The sequence below is a fragment of the Podarcis vaucheri genome (assembly GCF_965113315.1).
Source record: "Podarcis vaucheri genome assembly, chromosome: 12".
Lineage (NCBI taxonomy): Eukaryota > Metazoa > Chordata > Lepidosauria > Squamata > Lacertidae > Podarcis > Podarcis vaucheri.
In genome coordinates, this window is record NC_138750.1 from 20,742,089 (window position 1) to 20,762,482 (window position 20,394).

General features: G+C 42.4%; 1 protein-coding gene across 7 annotated transcripts in view; it reads right to left on the reverse strand.

The window, feature by feature from the left end:
- Positions 1-20,394, reverse strand: part of RBMS3 (RNA binding motif single stranded interacting protein 3) — a gene marked incomplete at its 3' end in the record, with an annotated part of 779,945 nt that overhangs the window by 282,948 nt on the left and 476,603 nt on the right. The window lies entirely within an intron of this gene.

A 20,394-nucleotide genomic window follows, 5' to 3' on the forward strand; every position in this document is an offset into this window, starting at 1 on the left:
CACACTCAGGCACTACAGTGTGCTTTAAACCAAAGATAATTTGAACAACCCAGGATCAGACTGAGGGGTTCACTGTGCTCCCCTCCTGAGTGGAGGAGAAGAGAGGCATTTATTCCCAGTCACCTAAACTCAGGGCTTCTTTCTTCCTAGAAAAAGTGGTGCTGGAATTTGTTGGGGGAGCATCCAGACAAAGTTATTGAGCCCTAACGCTAAAGAGGTACCAGTGAGTTCCGCTTGGAAAAAGCCCTGCCTAACCCACAGATGACTGAACTGAAATGATGTGTGGCAAGCCTTCAGCTTCAATTCCACATCTGCAAAAGGGGGGGGGGAATAATTTGCACAAGAGAAAGCACAGTAAAAAAAGACTGTACGAGTTGCATTAGAAATTCTTGACAAATTACCAAAAATACATAACTCCTAGTAAAAAGGTAAAGGTAAAGGTACCCCTGCCCGAACGGGCCAGTCTTGACAGACTGTGGGGTTTGTGCGCCCATCTCACATTTATTGGCCGGGGGCCAGCGCTGTCCGGGGACACTTCCGGGTCACGTGGCCAGCGTGACATCGCTGCTCTGGCGAGCCAGAGCCGCACACGGAACGCCGTTTACCTTCCCGCTGGTAAGCGGTACCTATTTATCTACTTGCACCCGGAGGTGCTTTCGAACTGCTAGGTGGGCAGGCGCTGGGACCGAACAGCGGGAGCGCACCCCGCCGCGGGGATTCGAACCGCCGACCTTTCGATCGGCAAGCCCTAGGCGTTGAGGCTTTAGCCCACAGCGCCACCCGCTAGTAGCAAACAAATGGAAACACATGACAGTGGCTCTTCACCTGTTATACAAGAGATATCTGGCATTTTCCCAAGAGTTCTATAACACAACAAAATATTATTATTTTGCTTTTTGGACTCTTATTCCCCCCCACACTTTTTAGGAAGAATATTCATATATTATACACATAAGAAGTCCAGCGCAAAGTTACTGCGGCTGCCTCCCTACAAATGCTGCCACCAAAAAACACAAAAACATAATTAGCATTATGTTTTTATGTTTTAATTAACCGTATTATATTCCCAAGCATATTCCTCCTTTTTTTTTTTAGTCTCCTCATAGCATGTTACAAAGAAATGAACTTGTTAAACACAGCAGTCCTAAAAAGTGTTCTGCCCCATTGTTAGTAAGGGGTTACACAAACATCTAGATCTCAGGTTCCAAGACATCTCTCATGTTAACTGCTTCATGGAGCTGTAGTTTCAACTTCTGGCCAGCAAGCATTCCGGCTAATTTCACCCTTGGTTTGACAGAACCACCCAAAATGGCATTTCTGACATTTATTAATCCTTGTTAGCAGGCAAAGAATTTCACTACAGTGGTGCCCCGCAAGACGAATGCCTCACAAGACGGAAAATTCGCTAGACGAAAGAGTTTTCCGTTTTGGAGGTGCTTCGCAAAACGAATCTCCTATGGGCTTGCTTCGCAAGACGACAATGTCTTGTGAGTTCCTGCTGGTTTTTTTCCCCTCCCCCCCTTTTCTAAGCCGCTAAGCCGCTTATCAGCTGATCCGATCAGCAGATAAGCCGCTAAAAGCGCTAATAGCGCTAATCCGCTAATCCGTCAATGGGCTTGCTTCGCAAGACGAAAAAACCGCTAGATGAAGGGAATCACAGAACGGATTCTTTTCATCTTGCGAGGCACCACTGTATTCTTATTTTAAAGGAGAACAAATTCATACTCATCCTGGCAATAAGTCTGTTAGGGAACCCTCCATTATAAGTAGGCATTTTCAGCAGCAATGCCCACAGTCTGAATGTAAGGTCTAGAAGAATGTTAGAATAATTCTGCTGAAATCAGACCCAAATCACATCTGGTCCAGCCTCCTGTTGTTTGAGGGGCCAACGAGATGCCTATGGGAAGCCCACAAGCGGGAGACGAGCAGAACTGCACCCTCCCCACTTGTGCTCCCCAGTAACTATTCCCAGTAACAACCCACAGTGGGAGCTTGTTGTTGTTGTTGTTGTTTATATACCACTTGTATCTTCCAAGGTTCCCAAGGTGCTGTACGTGGCTCTCCTCCTCCTCATTTCATTCTCAAAACCACCCTGTGGGGTAGGTTAGGTTAGGTCACCCACTGAGCTCCATGGCTGTGTGGGGATTCGAATCCTGGTTCAACACTCTAACCGTTATGCCAGGCGGGCTCAACGTAGTTCACAAACATCATAGCTAGTGGTCACTGACAGCCTTAATCTCTATGAATTTGTCTCTTTTAAAGCCTTCCATGTTAGTACCCGTTATGGCATCCTGAGATAGGTAGCAAATTTAATAGCTTAACTATACACAGTATTAAGAAATGCACAGTATCAAGAAATACTTTTTGCCTGCTCTGAATATTCCAACATTCACCTTCCTTGGATGAGCCCAACTTCTAGTGTCCAAACTTTTTTCAAAGAGGGCCAGATTTGATGAAGTGAACATGAGTTGTTGGCCTTTTTTTAGGGTTGAAGTTGTTGAGCTTTTTTAGGATTTTACCCCAGGAAATAAACTGCCACAGGGGCCTGATTAAGCTGACCGGTGGGCCAGATTAGGCCCCCCAAACGGACTTTGGACTTGCCTGAAATATACATGTATCTGCTTTCTCCACACTATGAATAATTTTGCAGATGTCCCCTATGATGAAATACTACTTTCTAAGCTAAAAAAAGACCTTAGTGTTGTAAAAAAAAGTGAAGCATAACTTCTAAAGGGATGTCAGAGAATTCCAACATATACAGAAACAGAAGGAGAAATTGCCACAGTTCCCAACTTCCCAAAGTTATTGTTGTTTTTATGTCCACAAATGATACATAATGAATGGGAATATTAAAAAAAATGGTCCAGTGGCACCTTAGACCAACTAAGTTTGTTCTTGGTATGAGCTTTCGTGTGCATGCACACAAATAATGAATGGGGTTCGTTTTACATGGTTTTGACATTTCTTTTACACTGAAACGAATGTTAAGTATGTAAGTTGCACAAAGAGTTACGTAGCATATGTAACTTGCATGAAATAGGAGATGGCGAGACAAAGGACGTAGAATTTGGCAGAAGCCAAATGGAAACAGCACTGTGATGAATGCAGGTGAGAAAAGAAATCCACATGGACAAAGGTGCGGTTTCTCAGAAGCAAGTACCACACTCGCTTTTGGAGGAATGCCTCCAACGCTGAAATTTAATATGTATATAACTTTGTCAAGACTGTCCCTTGTGTTTACTAACCGCTAGGAACCCCCTCCTGAAAGAAAGGAAAACAAGTGACTAATTTTACTTAGGCTTTATGGCATGCAGAGAAAAAAACAACTGTGAATCTATAGGCACCAGTCTGTGTATGTGTGCATGTAGGGGAAGCCCACTTAAAGACACAGCAAGTGGACTTTTATGTGTGGCGTAATAAGCTCTCTCTGAACTCACAGTCAGAAACTAAACAACTATGTCTCCCATAACCTAAATGGCTGCTGGGAGCCTCCTGCACTCAGTTTCTCAATTCCATAATTAACTTGGCAGCAGGTTCAAATGAATTAAAACTGAATGTCACTATTTTCGCAACAAATCCCTCATCCTTGTCTTTTTCTGCGGCTTGTCAGGAGAAGACCAGCAGAACAGCAATTAGTGGTAAGCAGTGCAGTGAAAAAGAACCAAGTATACACTAATTAGGTCACTCACCAAGCACATTCGTTTCATTGGCAGATTTAATCAATGTTTTCCTGAAATGCCTTAAATCTCTTATGCTAATTTAAAGTTTTGTTATTATTGTTCCTTTAAACACAGATGGGATGCCTGGAGATTTTCAAGTGCTCCCCCCCCCCTCAAAAAGGCTTTCTAAATATTATGCCTTTCATTTAACTGCTTGTCCATGTTTCACAGGAACAGATATCATGAAATTGCAACAATTTCATTCTCAGATACCTAAGAATATGGTAGGCAGAACTGGGCAAACTCACATAATTGTTACATGGCTACATTTAAAGAAAACAGCAACACTCAGATGTAAGCAATGTGTGAACATTATTTATCTATTAAAATAGTCTGACGCTTTTTAAAAAAATAAGAAATGAGATTCCTACTAAACATCAGGAAGAGTGCTGTTCGACAGCAGAACATTCTCCCTCGGAGATTTTTAAGCAGAGGTTTATATGACCACCTGTCATGGATGCTTTAGCTGAGATTCCTGTATTGCAGGGGTTGGACTAGATGACCCCTGAGGGTCCCTTCCAGTGCTACAGTTCCATGATTCTATGAAATCAATTAGACTTTAGCCATAGGTTCATATTTTGAGACCAAGTCAGTTGCACTTTGTTCTCATTCATTTCAGTGGGACCCAAGTTTAATTAACTTCATCAGGACCCAATTCGTAATTCCAGATTCATAATGAAATATGCATATTTAAATCTCTGTTTATAATAATTTTTTATTATTATTAATACCCCGCCTATCTGGCTGGGTTTCCCCAGGCACTCTGGGCGGCTCCCAATAGAACACTAAAAACAGAATAAAACTTCAAACATTGAGAACTTCCCTAAACAGGGCTGCCTTCAGGTGCCTTCGAAAAGTCAGATTGTTGTTTATTTCCTTGACATCTGATGGGAAGGCGTTCCACAGGGCGGGCGCCACTACCGAGAAGGCCCTCTGCCTGGTTCCCTGTAACCCCACTTCTCACATTGAGGGAACTGCCAGAAGGCCCCGAGAGGTGGACCTCAGTGTCTGGGCTGAACGATGGGGGTGGAGATGCTCGTTCAGGTACACTGGGCCAAGGCCGTTTGCAAGTAAATCAGCCTAGCTCAGGGGTCAGCAACCTAAGGCCCGTGGGCCACCAGTGGTCCACGGGGGTCGTTTAACCGGCCCACAAGCCACCGCCGAACTGAGCCGCCCACTTGGTGAGTCCCGGTGCGCTGCGCTAAACTGATACAGCACAGCGACTCGCTTCCACGGCACCGAAAATCGCGTCTGCGCAGACACAGACGCTGAAAATCACGGGCACGATCCAGCCCATGGAGGGATCTCCGCTGGAGTGAATCGGCCCAGGCGAGGTAAACCTTACCGACCCCTGACCTAGCTGGATCAGAGGGAGAATCTAGCATACAGCCCATAAATAGGCTTATTCAAAAGTGGGCAGATAACCAGAAATAAAGCGAGTACATCTAGAATGAATTCGATAATCTATATCTATACAGTCCTGATAATGCGTCTTCCTTCCTATGTACAAGATTCGTGCACTCACTCCATGAAGACTTTGCACCATCTGTGCTATAGCAAAGTTTCTTCTGGTTTACACCATGTGCTTACCTAGGGTATCTCTTAAAAGTAATGTGCATCCCGACTAGCAGGTAGTGGGCATAAAAAGTGATTATCTGATAATTTACTATGCAAATTCCAGTGATTGTTTTATGCACAGTGGATAAAGAATCAAATTAAAGTCTTATAACCCTTGGAAAATTAGCGTTAGCAAGCAGAGAGGTTGATTTGCCCTTGAAAACTAAATTACGAAGTGAAAAATTGTGTAACATTCACATAGCCTGTACCATCTCTGACTACATAAACGTGTTAACCATGAAACTTTTTGAATTATTAAAACCCATGATTTTAAGTTAGTAGTTAACTTGCAACTGGTCAGATTCCTATGCTAATAGATAATTAAGAGCAGCTGACAACCAAAAGGAGAAAACATTTTCCACAACCCACAGAGGATACAAAATCATGGTCAAGGATATATTTATTTCATTTAGAATGATTCCCAAGGCACCCAGTTTGTTACAGAGGCAATATATAAACTTGAAGGTTTCGGTTCCCTATTGTTCATTTGGGGAAATTTTCACAGAAACTTCACCCTCATTATGGTACTTAAGCAGAGGCAATATAACCACAGCCCCGCCACACACACCCAAATTTTCCTTTCATTTGTAGTGGCCATTTCCTTCATTTGTGTTTAAATTAAGAAAGACCAAAGTTTTAGCCCCTATAGATTTAGAGATTCATTTATAAAGGTGAGGTCAGAGTGTATTAAAAGGCTGAGATTTACATGCCAATTCTAGATTCAGGATTGAGTCCCAATGGGACTAACTCCCAGGTAACTACAGGATTATTTGCTTGGACATAAGTCCTACTGTCTTCAGTGGTCCTACTCTTAAGTATGTGTGTTTAAGACTGCAACCTTGATGCAGATTGGGAGGCAAGAGCTATTCTCTGTGCTTTTATTTAAACAGCAGCGGAAAGATTTTCCGCTGAAGGCCTTCCTAAAGAAGGAGGCTTCAGCCAAATGCCAAAAACTGTAAAGTGTCAGGGCTTGGTAAATCTCAACCAAAAATGCATTTTACACGGTGGGTGCCAGCACCGAAAAGGCCCTACTCCATGTTGACAGGCCTCAGAGATAGCTGAGGAATGCAGAGTTCCAAGGTCCTCAACAAAGGCACTGAGTTCTGCCCAACATTTTGGGGTGGGGCACGCATTGCATGTGCATGACCTGGTGGGGCCTTCCACCACCATTGGGAGTCCCAATGGGGAGCGCTGCCCCCACAGGGAGGCCTGACAAGGCCCTCTGCCAGTGCATGGAGGTCCAGTGTGGCCTGTCGTCACCACGACCCGATCCCTCAAGATTATGGGGCTCAGTCGCATCCCCACATAGTTCGGAGAGGGGTGGGTTGTGGTGTCCTCAGCCCCAGAGTTGGTGCCTATGGTGCTCAACTATTCAAGCTGCACTCTGACATAACATGTGCAAATGAGCCTGAGGAGTCTCCACCGTTGTTTCTGACTACACACCTATCAACTACCCACAAACCTCTGCTCTTCAGCAATTATCCATCTCAAAACAGCAGAAAGCATTACTGGCAGCTTTCCAGAGGCAACAGATGCTCTTCCCAACGGTGGAAGACTGGGCCTTCTCTATCCCTCAAGAGGCTTCTGATGTCTCCCTGATTTCTCGCTGTTTTAGCTACATCTCCACTGTCTGCTCACCATATATTGTTTACTTCTACCACACTACCCCTGAACATCACCCTCTAAAATTCTCACAGCCAAACTCGTCAGGGACCTTTAGGTGTCATAGTTAATATATACGCACTACCTGCAGCCAAAGCTTCCTTAGGAACATTTAAATAAAAGCAGAAAGGAGCTGCATAGCTCTGCTACTCCAGATGCTGAGGCAGTTTTCAGTGGCCAGTAAGACTAGACTGTTAATTAGGACATTATTTTATTATTTAAACATTCTGGTCTTCATGAATTTTTAGTGTTCAGCAGATTAAAAACAGCATTAGGTCGGCCTAGGTCATATGACGACAGGATAAACGAAACATCCCAAATATTAGCTGCCACAGAAACAGAGGAAATTTGAATTCAAGAAGCTGGGCTATGAATTGTCGAAGGCAAAATTTATTTCAAACCCGAAGTGAACTTGTCGTTTATATCTTTTACAGCAGCAGTGTTCAAAGCAGAAGTAAACAGGATGGAACTGACAAGAAAGAGTGAACTCAGTGAGCACGCCTAACCTACTGCGCTTTATTGGAAGTAATATTTAGAACAATGAAAGCAGGATGCTTTGGCAAGTGGCTCAGGAAAACATGCAACTAAACCAAATTGATGAGCCTGTCATTACTTCGATTACTCTGGGGGTGGAGTGATGGGGGAAGCCCCTTGTGTAATAAAATGGTTTTCATTAAAGCTATACATCTGCTTGGGGCTATGGGTTTCGGGTATAGCCACCTGAGTGCTTTTCTACAACTGACCTGCAATTTAGACAAATAGATATATTATAAGTATGAGACAGAACCCATAAAATACACTCTCCCACAAACAGGGGTGGTTTTACTCCCACTTTATAAGACACAATCCCCTTATCTGTTTGAACACTCCAGGTACCCTGCTGAAACTAAACATACATTTCATCACCATCTCGTTGCAGTTAAACTGGCAGTAAACATCAGTTGATAAAGCTGGCAATAAAACAGAAATATATATATTTAATGCTAACAGATGGCAAGGAGTTGCTTTGGACATCATGATGTGGTAGAGAGAACAGGAAGCACAAATGTCTTGTGCTTCAGTTTACTTGCTTCCTTCTCCATCTCATCCAAAATCCGACGTTTACATCGCCCTCCTGGGCTCCTCCTCACATGAATTTCCTCGTGTGGCAGGAGGATGTGAGAATGCTATTTGGGGTGAGCAAGTGGAGCAGAGGAACGTTTGCAGTTTCTCTTCCTACCCTCCCAATGTCATCATTTTTGAAGTGGACCTGGCATTTCCTAGGACTTGTTTTTGGACTCCATATGAAATATGGGAAGCTCAAACAAGTGGTCTATCCCAGACCTTCTCCATGAGACCTTTTTAACTGGAGATGTCTAGGATTGAATGTGGTACCTCTTTGCATGAGTGTTGCCCTTTCCCAAATCTCTATCACTGGTTGTGCCACACATATCACATGCTAAACTTTTAAGTGAAGATGCTGGGAACTGAACTTAGGCACTCCTATATATAGAACATAACCACTATCACTGAACTATAGCTGCCCCAGGAAGAAGTGAAATCTTGAGCGCACACACACAAATGTATGGTACCTTGGTTCTCAAATGCCTTGGTACTCAAACAACTTGGAACCCAAACACTGCAAACCCGGGAGTGTTCCAGTTTGCAAACTTTTTTCAGAAGCTGAACGTGCTCCATTTTGACTGTTGCGCTTCTGATTTGAGTTCCACACTCCCGTTTTCAGTGTTATGCTGAGGTCTGTTTTGTTTTTGCAGCTCTTTTTTGTTTTTGTGGCTGTGTGGAACACAGTTCCGCTACTGATTGATTGACTGTGTGACTGAAGTACATTGTTTATTGCTCTCATTTGATGGAGCAATGGTCTTTTTAGATAGTAACATTCATGTCAAATTGCTGTTTTTGGGGTTGTTTTTAAATGTCTGGAACGGATTAATCCATTTTACTTTACTTTCTATGGGAAAGTGCGCTTTGGTTTTGGAACGGACTTCTGGAACGGATTAAGTTTGAGAACCAAAGTACGTGTGTGTGTGTGTGTGTGTGTGTGTGTGTGTGTGTGTAAACAAATATTGCTGTATTTTCTGTTTTCAGTAACCATTGGTCTTCTCAGGATCTGACTTCATGGTACAGAAAGCCAAGCACACTATTCATAACTTGGAATGCTTTCAAAATTACCTCAAGTTTTCATAATTTAAAACACCAGTCTGCTTCAGTTTGATTGCATTACTTAGAATTACCTAGTGGCTGAAGATTGGAGTATTGAAGCATCTTAAAGTCCTAAGTCAAATTTGTGCAAACTCTCAATAAGACTTAGCTATATATTATTCTCTTTCTGCACCTGTTCTCCATTTTCTCCCAGTGACCAGTTTCACCTTATCACAAAGGAGTTGGGAAATAGAATCTTGCACTTCACCCCTTTCCCAAATTTTACTGTGATGTAACTTGCTGGTTTCACAAGCTCCAATATCCATGAGCTCCTGAATCCTTCAACAGGGATATCCATGGAGACCTCTCTTTGCTTAATGTTTTAAATACGTATATGAGAAATGGATCACAATAGCCTAGCAAGTCACACAACGTCAGAAAATGCTGGGAAACCTTTGGTCTAAATGTTTATGAATTATAATTGAGCATTCAGGTGAAACAACAACAAAACCTTTTATAGAATTATAGCGGGCACACAAAAAGGTCTGATAAAAACACTAGTATTTTATCCAAAGGGGTCTTTACGGTTTTTAAATATACAGAGAAATGTGTACTAGAGGTTCTGCATCACTTTAGACAAATCCTGAACTGCAATGGTCCACTTCAGAGAGCTTCAGGTGTCATTCAAAGTGAAGCAGGTTCACTCTGAATTGGTCTAAATCTGGCCTGTTCCCAGAGTTTCAGGAATGATTCTGCAATACAGTGTGTCCATGAAGACAGATGCTTCTCTCAAGCTCTCCCCCATGGAGGTGGGTACACTTTTGCAACTGATAGCTCTAGCTTCTAATCACAGGGAACTTTTTTACAAGGGCTCATAAATGGCAGCGCTTTCTGCAAGAATGTTGAAGTACTGTATCATCACTGAGTGATCTCTACAGTGAATGCAATTTTCATTTTTAAAATGCCAACGAAACCACGAGGATAAGAGCAAATCCCTTTTTATCAGTGAATTTTAGCTTTAAAAAGTGCCTGGCATGAAAAGCACCTGTCTAAAATTTTGAAGGATCCATTCCCTGCAAACTTCATCCATTTCTGTCTAAAAAGCAAGCAAAGCTATAACAATTGGCTGATTTCCCCATCAACCCATCAGGGAGGCATTGGGGTTTGCATTAACAGATTTTCCAAAGTTGAGGTTCTTTTTCAAACTTGAGATGAAGTTGCTGTTCTTCAAATGGTCCAAGCCAAATCAACCTGAAGTAGACTCTGAACTAAAACTTCCCTTCGGCGAATACTCCTATAATGAATACTTATCCCCATAAATGCACACAATAACCTCCCCAAATGAGAGAGGTGAAAACAACGCAAGGTTACTTTCCCCTCTCAGGGATGTCCCATTATTAAACACTTTCCCCTTTCAGCTATTCAACCTGATCAGACCACAAGCTGTTTGTGATCCCATCTACTCAATTTTACCACTCCATTAACTTATATCTGATTAGGAGACCTGGGTTCAGTTAGGCATTGGGGGAAGGCTTTTCACCCTGCAGTGAAATGTATTTCCTCCACCTCCAGGCATAAACTCATTCTCTGCTTCAGAAGAGCTATTCAGCACTTAATCACATGGGTGGAATAAAAGCAGGTGTTTCCTACTGGAAACCCAAATTGAGCCTACTGCAGGAGGTATTAAGAACATATGAAAAGCCCTGCTGAGCAAAACCAAACTCCAATACCTTGGTTCCCCCCCCCATGGCCAAACAGCTGCCTCTGGGACACCCACAAGCAGGCCATGAGGACCACAGATCCACAGCAACTGGTATTCAGTCAAGGTGCCTCTTAACCTAGAGGTAGGACATAGCTAGCGTAGTTGGTAGCCATCAATAACCATATCTTCCATGAATTTCTATGAATTCCTGGTACGAGACCCTACCTGCCCGCTGTCTCACCAGAGTGGTGCGTGCTCAGGTTATCTCCCGCTTGGACTACTGCAATGCACTCTACATGGAGCTATCTTTGAAGGTAACTTGAAAACTACAACTAATCCAGAATGCGGCAGCTAGACTGGTGACTGGGAGTAGCCGCCGAGATCATATTAAACCGGTCCTGAAAGACCTACTTTGGCTCCCAGTACATTTCTGAGCACAATTCAAATTGTTGGTGTTGACCTTTAAAGCCCTAAATCGCTTCGGCCCAGGATACCTGAAGGAGCGTCTCCAACCCCATCATTCAGCCCGGATACTGAGGTCCAGCTCCGAGGGCCTTCTGGTGGTTCCCTCACTGCGAGAAGTGAGGTTACAGGGAACCAGCCTGAGGGCCTTCTCGGTAGCGGCACCCGCCCTCTGGCCCGCCCTCCCATCAGATGTCAAGGAAATAAACCACTATCTGACTTTTCAAAGGCACCTGAAGGCAGCCCTGTTTAGGGAAGTTTTTAATGTTTGATGTTTTATCGTGTTGGGTGGTGATTCCAGGGTGGTGATGGGTGGTGATTCCAGGCAAGCAGATTTCACCTAAACATTAGCAGAAAACGTCTTCATGGTAGAAGCTGTCAGTGGAACAGGCTGCCTTCGGAGGTTGCGGCTCCCCTAAGCTAGAGTTTAGACAGGAACGTTGCAGGTCCTTTTTGTGCTGACAATTGTTTCTTCCCTTCCCAAATAGCAGAGGTGGGATGAGGAATCTCGCTCTTTTCCTTTTAAGACAAAACTGTGTCTTTGAAACATCTCAGCACATATCCTTTATTATTTACTGGATAAACTTATTCATGTTTCACTTTGTACCTGTTCCAAGCTGGATGGACAAATTACTCTTTTTCTTTTGCTTAGACAAACAACTATGCTGAATCCATTTGTTCTTTAAAAAGAGTTAAATATTACATCACGGTGAAATAAATTAATTGACCTGTGCTGTGAACAAATAAATCACCAGGCCCAATATGCAACTTCAAATTTGCAGCTCATTTCAGCAAGCGGGCTTTGCTCTTTCTTAACATATGAGTTAAGTAAGCTTTTCTGACAGGTGAAAGAGCCTCTTATATCACTTGCAAAGCTATGGTAGCAAGATATGGCAGAAAATTAGGAGTAGTCATAATATCAGATGTTCCATATCACCAAGTATCATAACAGAAAGCCTTGGTACACCAAATAAAAGAGAACATGTAGTACAACCAATAAGTTTTTTTGCGGGGTAGGAGGGAAGGATGACATAACAAGAACATTCAGTTATGCCAACATTCTTAACAAAAACATGTACAAATGTCTATAGGATCTCAATAGCAAAGTGGCTGATTTCATTAATCCAGGGTTAAAGGTAAAGGTAAAGGTACCCCTGCCCGTACGGGCCAGTCGTGTCCCACTATAGGGTTGTGCGCCCATCTCACTTAAGAGGCCGGGGGCCAGTGCTGTCTGGAGACACTTCCGGGTCACGTGGCCAGCGAAAACGCCGTTTACCTTCCCGCTAGAAAGCGGTACCTATTTATCTACTTGCACTTAAAGGTGCTTTCGAACTGCTAGGTGGGCAGGCGCTGGGACCGAACGACGGGAGCTCACCCTGCCGCGGGGTAACCCAATCCTGGGTTACCAATATAAAAATGACTTACAGCATATCTAGATGGCAGTTTTTTTCATCCACTTTGCAAATGGTTTTGCTTTCCAGTTGTTAACAGATGTGCTGTGCTATTTTCCCCTACTTGCACTTTCCTGGCTGCCATTTTGAATTTCCCTGTCCATCACATTGCTAGAACTTGCCTGAACGAAGAACTTCCTTCACATAATTCTAGGTACTGCAGTGTAGAATTTGGCTGCTCCATTGGTCTCCTTCGTTATTTCATCTCAATATATCCCTTCTCCAAGGCTTAGGACTATGTAAAGCTACTCCTTCCATCAAGGTGGGTACCATGAATGGCCACAGCTCTCCAAGGCTTCCCCGAAGAGACTAAAGGTTCCAGGAAGAGAAGATGTCCTTGAGGTCCTTGTTAAGTGAATATACTTTTACAGACGGGCACAGAGAAACATGCTAATCATACTGTGGCTCATTACATTGGGAATGAGGAATTCTTGAGTTCTCAGATATCATTTGACTGCAACTCCCCAATGATTCCTTTATTTGGCAAATTGGTGGTTAATATTCCAGAAGAAATTGTTGTTAAATAAATAGGAAATAATCTTTAAGAGGTGATCTCCTGATATTTGTTGGCATCCATCTGTCAAGAGGCAATGGAATGCGCCTCTGGGGGTGAAATCAACCCGATATCTCTATATTTTTAAATGAGATACTCATGGGGGTGGTGTGGGTGGGTGGGGGAGGAGAGGAAGGGGGAGAGAGACAGAGAGAGGAAAAAACTTGTACGGTTGGGAAGTCCAAAAGAGTCTGTTTTGTCCAACATGTGCAAGATCACACTAATAATGTTCTGCTAGCACCTCTATCAGAGTAGTATTTGGGTCCTTATGTCTCCTGCATGTGATGTTCCATGATTTGCATTGTATGAGGTAATGTTACATGTGTTTCAGGTTTAGAGGCATTTTTGTCAGATACTAGAATTAGACTAGACATCCCATTGGTTAAATGAAGATGATGCACCCCCTTTAAAATGCAATGCCCAATGCTGGTTAATAGAGGCTACCCAAATATTTGACATTGATAATGCTGGCCTTGCTTTTACTTCATTTTTTTCTACAGCCCTGTCCCCAATCACTGCTCCTTAATGACTGCACCATTCCATTTATAATTATTCACTGAGTCTGCATGGTGACAAGGAATGTCAGTGAGCATGTCAGCTTTGGTGCTGAGAGCCAAGCGGAGCAGCACTCAAAGCTTGATGAGTAATCAAGGCTTATTTAATTGTAATTAATTTGTCACCACCCAGACAATTTGAAAACAAAATCAAAACATGCAAGTACCAGATAGGAGCCAGATGCTGATCCCACTAACACTATATCGCAGTTGCACCAGCTTGCAAAGTCAACAAGCCATTCCAAATTTATACCAATATAAGTGCAAGTACGAGAATACAGTCAGCAAAACATAATCAACAAGGTGACAGTACGTTTCAATGTTCCCTTCCCCTTCAATTTTGGGAAGCTGAAACGAAATCTCTCCTCTGTTGGGTCCCACACTCATTTAGTAACACAGGTGAAAAACTGCACTAGGACAGATAAGTCCAGGCACCAAATCGTCCATCAGAAACCAACATTCTGAAATTTTTTGGGGACCCTTACTTTTGAACCCATGCATTTCCTAGCGAAATCTTTGATGGAATAACTCAGCTCAAACAAGCCATTTCTGGACTCTAAGCTACTGCAATGAATGCTGTGACAGAATGTGGCATAATGACAATTGCTTCTCCAGCAAAAGTTTCAAATTTAAAGGACAATACAGATAAGAGATTTAATTCTGACGAGTCCCGGGACAGTTTCAAAGATCCTGGTTGTCCTTTATCACAAGATGAAATTGACCATCGCTCTGTAAAACAACTGGATACATTAGTACCTGTCTTGGGTGATTATTCTTCTTAAGGAGGTAGGCAAATTTTAGCCCTATGGGGCATAATTAATTACAGAATGCAACACTGCGGCTGCTACTCATGGGCCTTGACCACATTGACCACAATGACACAATTCAGTAGCAACCTTTTGAACCACGCGTGGTATGTACACATGCCTCCTAGTCCAACAATGTGTAAATAGAGAGCACCAAAAGAGGCGAAAAAGAAATGTAATGTTATTTCAACTGTTGCCACCCTTTGCCTTCTGAGAATGACAGGAAGGAATCGCCTGCAGAGACTGGGAGAAAGGATCCTTCACAACGTGACAGTGACACAGAGCAATAAAGTTGGCGCTTCGAGAGAATTTGTCTAGCTTCAACTTATATCCACTGGGTCTCATTATGTCTTGGCCTGTGATATTAAAGAGCTGTCTAGCATCAAAAATCTTGGGCCTATATATTTATAGACTGCTCAAGTCACCTCCCAACTGACACTTTTAGAGTCTAGTTTCTCTAACTAAACATATTGAGTTTCTTAACTCTGTCTCATTTCAATCTAGGCTCCAGACATCAAACTTGCCCCTGTGGCTCTTCCCTGAACCCTTCTCAGTTCTTTTCTGATTCTGACCTGCGGCTATTGGAACAAGACATGTGGAAGTTCCAGCAATGGCTTCATTAATTCCACAAACATGGTCATCATTTTCCCTCTCACCTCCTTACTTGATATTCACCCTGTTGAAATGCTTTTTAAGGTAATTGGTAGGCCATTAATTAGGCTCAAGAAATCGGTACAGCCGTGCAGTGTGCCTTTTTACTTTCACACAAATCATCTGGCCACATCTACTTATCTTTTAAGAGAATTATTTATGAAAGGTGCTCCGTCAAATATTCATATTGGGCTATAACAACTAATGTGTGAATCACTTTAATGGGAAATAGCTATCGATGCTACAACAGTGCTTGGCAATATGTTTCTCCTCACATTAAATGAGCAACTAGCAAAATGAGAATTTTCCTGAGCCAAATCCTTCTCAAAGCTACTTTGCAGCAGGAGGGTTTACCTGAATATTATCATGTTTTTGGACATAAGCTTTCTTCTATATAATGTACACATTTTGTCCAGTGTCAACTGTTCAGATGTTTGCAAGTTCACATGTTAGGGGGAAAATAAGAAAGATAGTTCATCACTTCATTAGAGGACATGATTGCAGTACCATTTCTGTGTTTGTTTGAGCAAAGAAGTGTCAGAAATAGTCACCAAATACTACCAATTCATCGTATAATTAGGGAAATTCCACCAAATCATGTTTGTTACACAACAGCTTGACTGAGCCAAACAGCTGTCCCAGATCAGCTCTCAGGGTGATGCTTTCTAAACACAGAACCGTATTTGGCATGGGAAGCTAGCTGATCAAGCAAATGACTTGACTGCATCTATTAAACCCAGGAGTAGCCTTGTGCACAAGGCTGTTATCTTTTGTGGTTTATATGGGTCACAATAAAATCAATGAAGATACAGCCCCCATCCCAGCAACACACACCATATTCACTCCCAGAACACCCAAGGAAATCTGTGTCAAACTTCTGGGAAGACCAAGTGAAATCATGTTGTTTTCCATGAAGAAAACCTAGTGACAGCAACCCCTAATTAGCTGTCGGTGATCAAAATGTAACACACAATTAAGGATTTATAATATTCTCCTTCTCGCTGTCTCTGTCTCTCTCTACATATAATGCTGGCTGAGCTTGAAAGAAGCTGGAACCCAACAAGGCACCATCTTGGCTATTCCTGATGCATAACTTTATCATAGATCTTAGGGAACTATAAACACTGTGAACTTGCAATTTTGGGGCACATGAGTTCTAGGATATCAGAGTAATGTCTCTCTTTACCGGTAGTATTTGTGATTACTCGATACTCCTGCCTAAGTGCACAACCTTAAGTTTGTCACTAACGAAATTCATTTTGTTAGTTTGGGCTCAGTTCTCCAATCTATTAAGGTCATCTTGAATTCAATGCTGTCTTCTGCAGCATTAGTTACACCTCCCAGCTTGGTGTCATCTGCAAATTTGATGTGCATCCTCTTGCTTCCTTCATCCAAGTCATTTATAAAGATGTTGAACAACAACAGGTCCAGGACAGAACCCTGCCGCATCCCACTTGTCACTTTTTTAAAGTACAATGAGGAACCACTAGGCAGAAGATGTATTCTCAAGCTTGATTATGATCCAAGCCAGAGGCTGCTTGGTTTGGAATACAAGCTGAATATTCTGAACCCTTCCTCCTATCAAAATCCAGAAACTTCTATAGTCCTAAAAACACAGTGGGACATAAGGATTTGGGCACAAACCTGAACTCCTATTTGCACATGTCTGAAGATGTTGGTCATTACACTATGAGTTCAATGGTAAGCATGCAATCAGCAGTGTTGCAAACTTTTCTCTGAGTGTACACCAGGCTTTTTAGCACTAAAATATTGCACAATGGCCTGCTCCTGTGACAGAATTTCCAAACAGCAACACAAATAGCTGTTTAGAGCTAGCTGATTTAAACAAGAACTTAGGAGCATTACATCAATCAGAGAAAGACCGCACCGTTTGAGAAAAATACTTCAATGTAGATTTCAGAATAAGGAGAAAAAAGAAGGGGAGAATTCCATAAGATTGTCTGTTTACTACAAATGTTCACTTTCCAAGCTTACTCCTGTGTATTAACTCCAATTTAAAATAGATCACAGAAGCATTCTTCCATCTGACACTGATTTTCATGAGTCTCTGGAAACAAAGACAACAGAAAGCATATTCCCAAGATGTTGGATTCACACAAAACTGAACAAATCAGGAACAGATCTTTAAAACACACACACAACGATTTCCCTATGGGGAAGAAGGGGGGGGGAGTCATGAGAATCTGTCACTACACCTGTCTCTTCTTTTGTAGGTAAGTGCAGTAAAAAAATGTTACTAGAAAAGTCATATAATCCTTTCTGTAGATTTTCTTCAAGCCAACATGTATTCACAATTATTCAAGATAGACTATACAGTCGTACCTCGGAAGTCGCACGCCTTGAGAGTCAAACGTTTTGGCTCCTGAATGCCGCAAACCCGGAAGTGATTGTTCCGATTTGCAAATGTTCTTTGGAACCCGAACATCCGACGTCGGTCCGTGGGTTCCTGCAGCCAATCGGAAGCCGCACCTTGGTTTTCGAACGTTTTGGAAGTCGAACAGACTTCCAGAACGGATTCCATTCGACTTCCAAGGTACGACTGTATATTGGAAATATCCCAAACATGCCTTAAATGTGAGTAATCTGATCTAAATTTCAAACTATAACGGGTGAGTTTGTTCAAATTTCTAATCAGCTTGCATCGGTTTATTTTCCTGGTGCTCAACACTTCTGTACTGATATATTTGTTTCGTCACTGCTGACATTTTAGTGTAACAAAACAGCTGGTGGGCTGTTCCAATTCAATGTGGGAAATTCAACCCAGTCTCTGCTTCTTGGGTCTTCGTTACCCACTTAGGGATGCCAGGTCACACTACTGCCATGGGGACATTAGAAGCCATATCCGACAGAATTCCTCTTGGATGCAATTCTTAAAATGGATAAGCAAACAACCCAGCCAGGATCAGGCCCCTAGCTCTCTGGCTCACAGGGAAACCTATCTTCTGGATTTTTTTCCCTGCCAACAGTGCACACCTTCTTTTCTTCTTTTTCTTAATCCTCCCATCATCCTTGTGCCCCTGCTTTTCAAGTACCATTTCCTTCAGCCACTCAGCCATCTTACATAGCTTTCCTGGCTTCCAATAACATACAGCATCTCGTGGCTGATATGAGATTTCCCCAGAACCCATTTACTCGCTTGCTTTTCCTTGTTGAAGTACCCTATCTTCTCTGCCCCTTTTCTCAGCCTCTTTCTCAATTCTCCCTTCCTCATTCTATTAGTTACACTACACCCCTCTATGAGTAACCTTCTGCCCTTAAAACTTCATTACCTTCCAGTATTTGGAACCCACCCCGCCCTACCCACAAAGCCATTAGTCTGTTGGGGTTTGTGTGGTCTTTTAATCCAAGTGAGACTGACAGATTTCTTCCCTTCAGAGAATGCATATCCCAACATTCCTACAGCAGCCGGAAGGCAAGAAGTGCGGCATAACATAGACATTTCAGTCTTTCAAAAGTGCAACTGAAACCAAAACCAAATTTAAAACTTGGCAGCATTTTTGATTTCAAGTTTAGATTTCAAAATTTGAGCTCCAGAGGTGTTTTAAAATAAACTAAATATAAGGCAGTAATAATAATGACCAACTTTTTGACTTCAACTTTTTACATCGTTCACACACACACACACACACACACACAGAGGTTTCACCAGTTCATAACTTGTACAGGTAACCCTCAATTTGTGTGGGGGTTGCTTTTTGGGTCATTGTGCACTTACGTGAAATCCCATGAAATTGCGCACTTATGTGAAATCTCATTCCGCCCTTTTAGTGATGTCTTTTATGAAATGTCCAAGCCGCCTCTGGGTTTTGGTGGGACTTGCAGGTGAAAAATTCAAAGGATTGGGCCTATATAAAACTCAAGGGGACAACTTACAATCAAATAAATACAACCCATATTCTATTTCTTCTAAGCATCAGCAATGTTCCTCATGTATTATCTCAGGGGATTTATGAACCCAGTTCAGAACAAAAATATGTAGACCATCTAAAGGCTTATCTTTTTATCTGTTGCAGAATTCACAGTACAACGTAATTGTTTTGTTTTCGGATGACTGCAATGAAAATATTAGGTTCATGCGCTTTGGTTGAACTTTTCAACGTCTGAACATTTTTGTTTCTGTGGGGGCACACAGAGGTTAAAACTGTTCCATTTCCTCTGTAGCTCATATCAATGGCAAAGTCTTTGTATGTCCTGTAATGATCAAACTCCGGAAAAATCTATGGCATTCTTAACTTACATATCCGGTCACTCCTGTCTCCCGTACTGAAATAGCGTTGAGTGAGACAGACTCACTTCCTTCCATTTGTACCCTAATTTAATATAAGATTGTTCTGTGATGGTATCTTTTCCCCTTTCTTGGCAAAATTTTCTCCCCATGCCCTAGTAACTATATTCTAGGAACTACAGTATTCATTTGAGACTTCAATTTTATTAGATTTCCCACCCCCACCCCGTCTCCTCTAAAACCCCACCAACTTTCCTAAACCCAATAGCAGTACAGTACAGAGTAGGTGGGAAAAACCTGCTAAACTTGGCCAAGCACAGACAAGAAATTCCTACTTATCTCTGAAAATTCTGCACTGTAGCTGAGGGTGGGCTTGATGGTGTTAGGGAAAGCCACAGAGGCCAAATTGGGAATGACTGGGAACAACTGGCAACAACATGTTCCTTAATAAGACCGAACTTACCCCCTACGAGCTAGACTGAAAACGTTGCTTAAGGAAACTGATAAGATTTTATAGTTCAGCTTAATGAATAGTAATTTACTGGTATACTCAGTTAAAGAGAGGGGTGGGGAGATGCGGTATTCTTGCCCAAAGAGCATCACATACTGCTTTTAATCTACTACCCACTGGAACATTGAACTCTATTCCGTGTGAATGACCTGACAGAGAGCCATGAAAAAGGCCATCACACGGTCAACAGGAAGCAAGCTGGGACAAAAGGTCCAAGTTTAGGAATGCTTTTTTCTGGGGTCTATTTTGATCTAAAGCCTACTCAGATTTTGTTCTTGGGGAACAGCCAACAACAGAAGAAGGGGAGGGGAACATACTCTG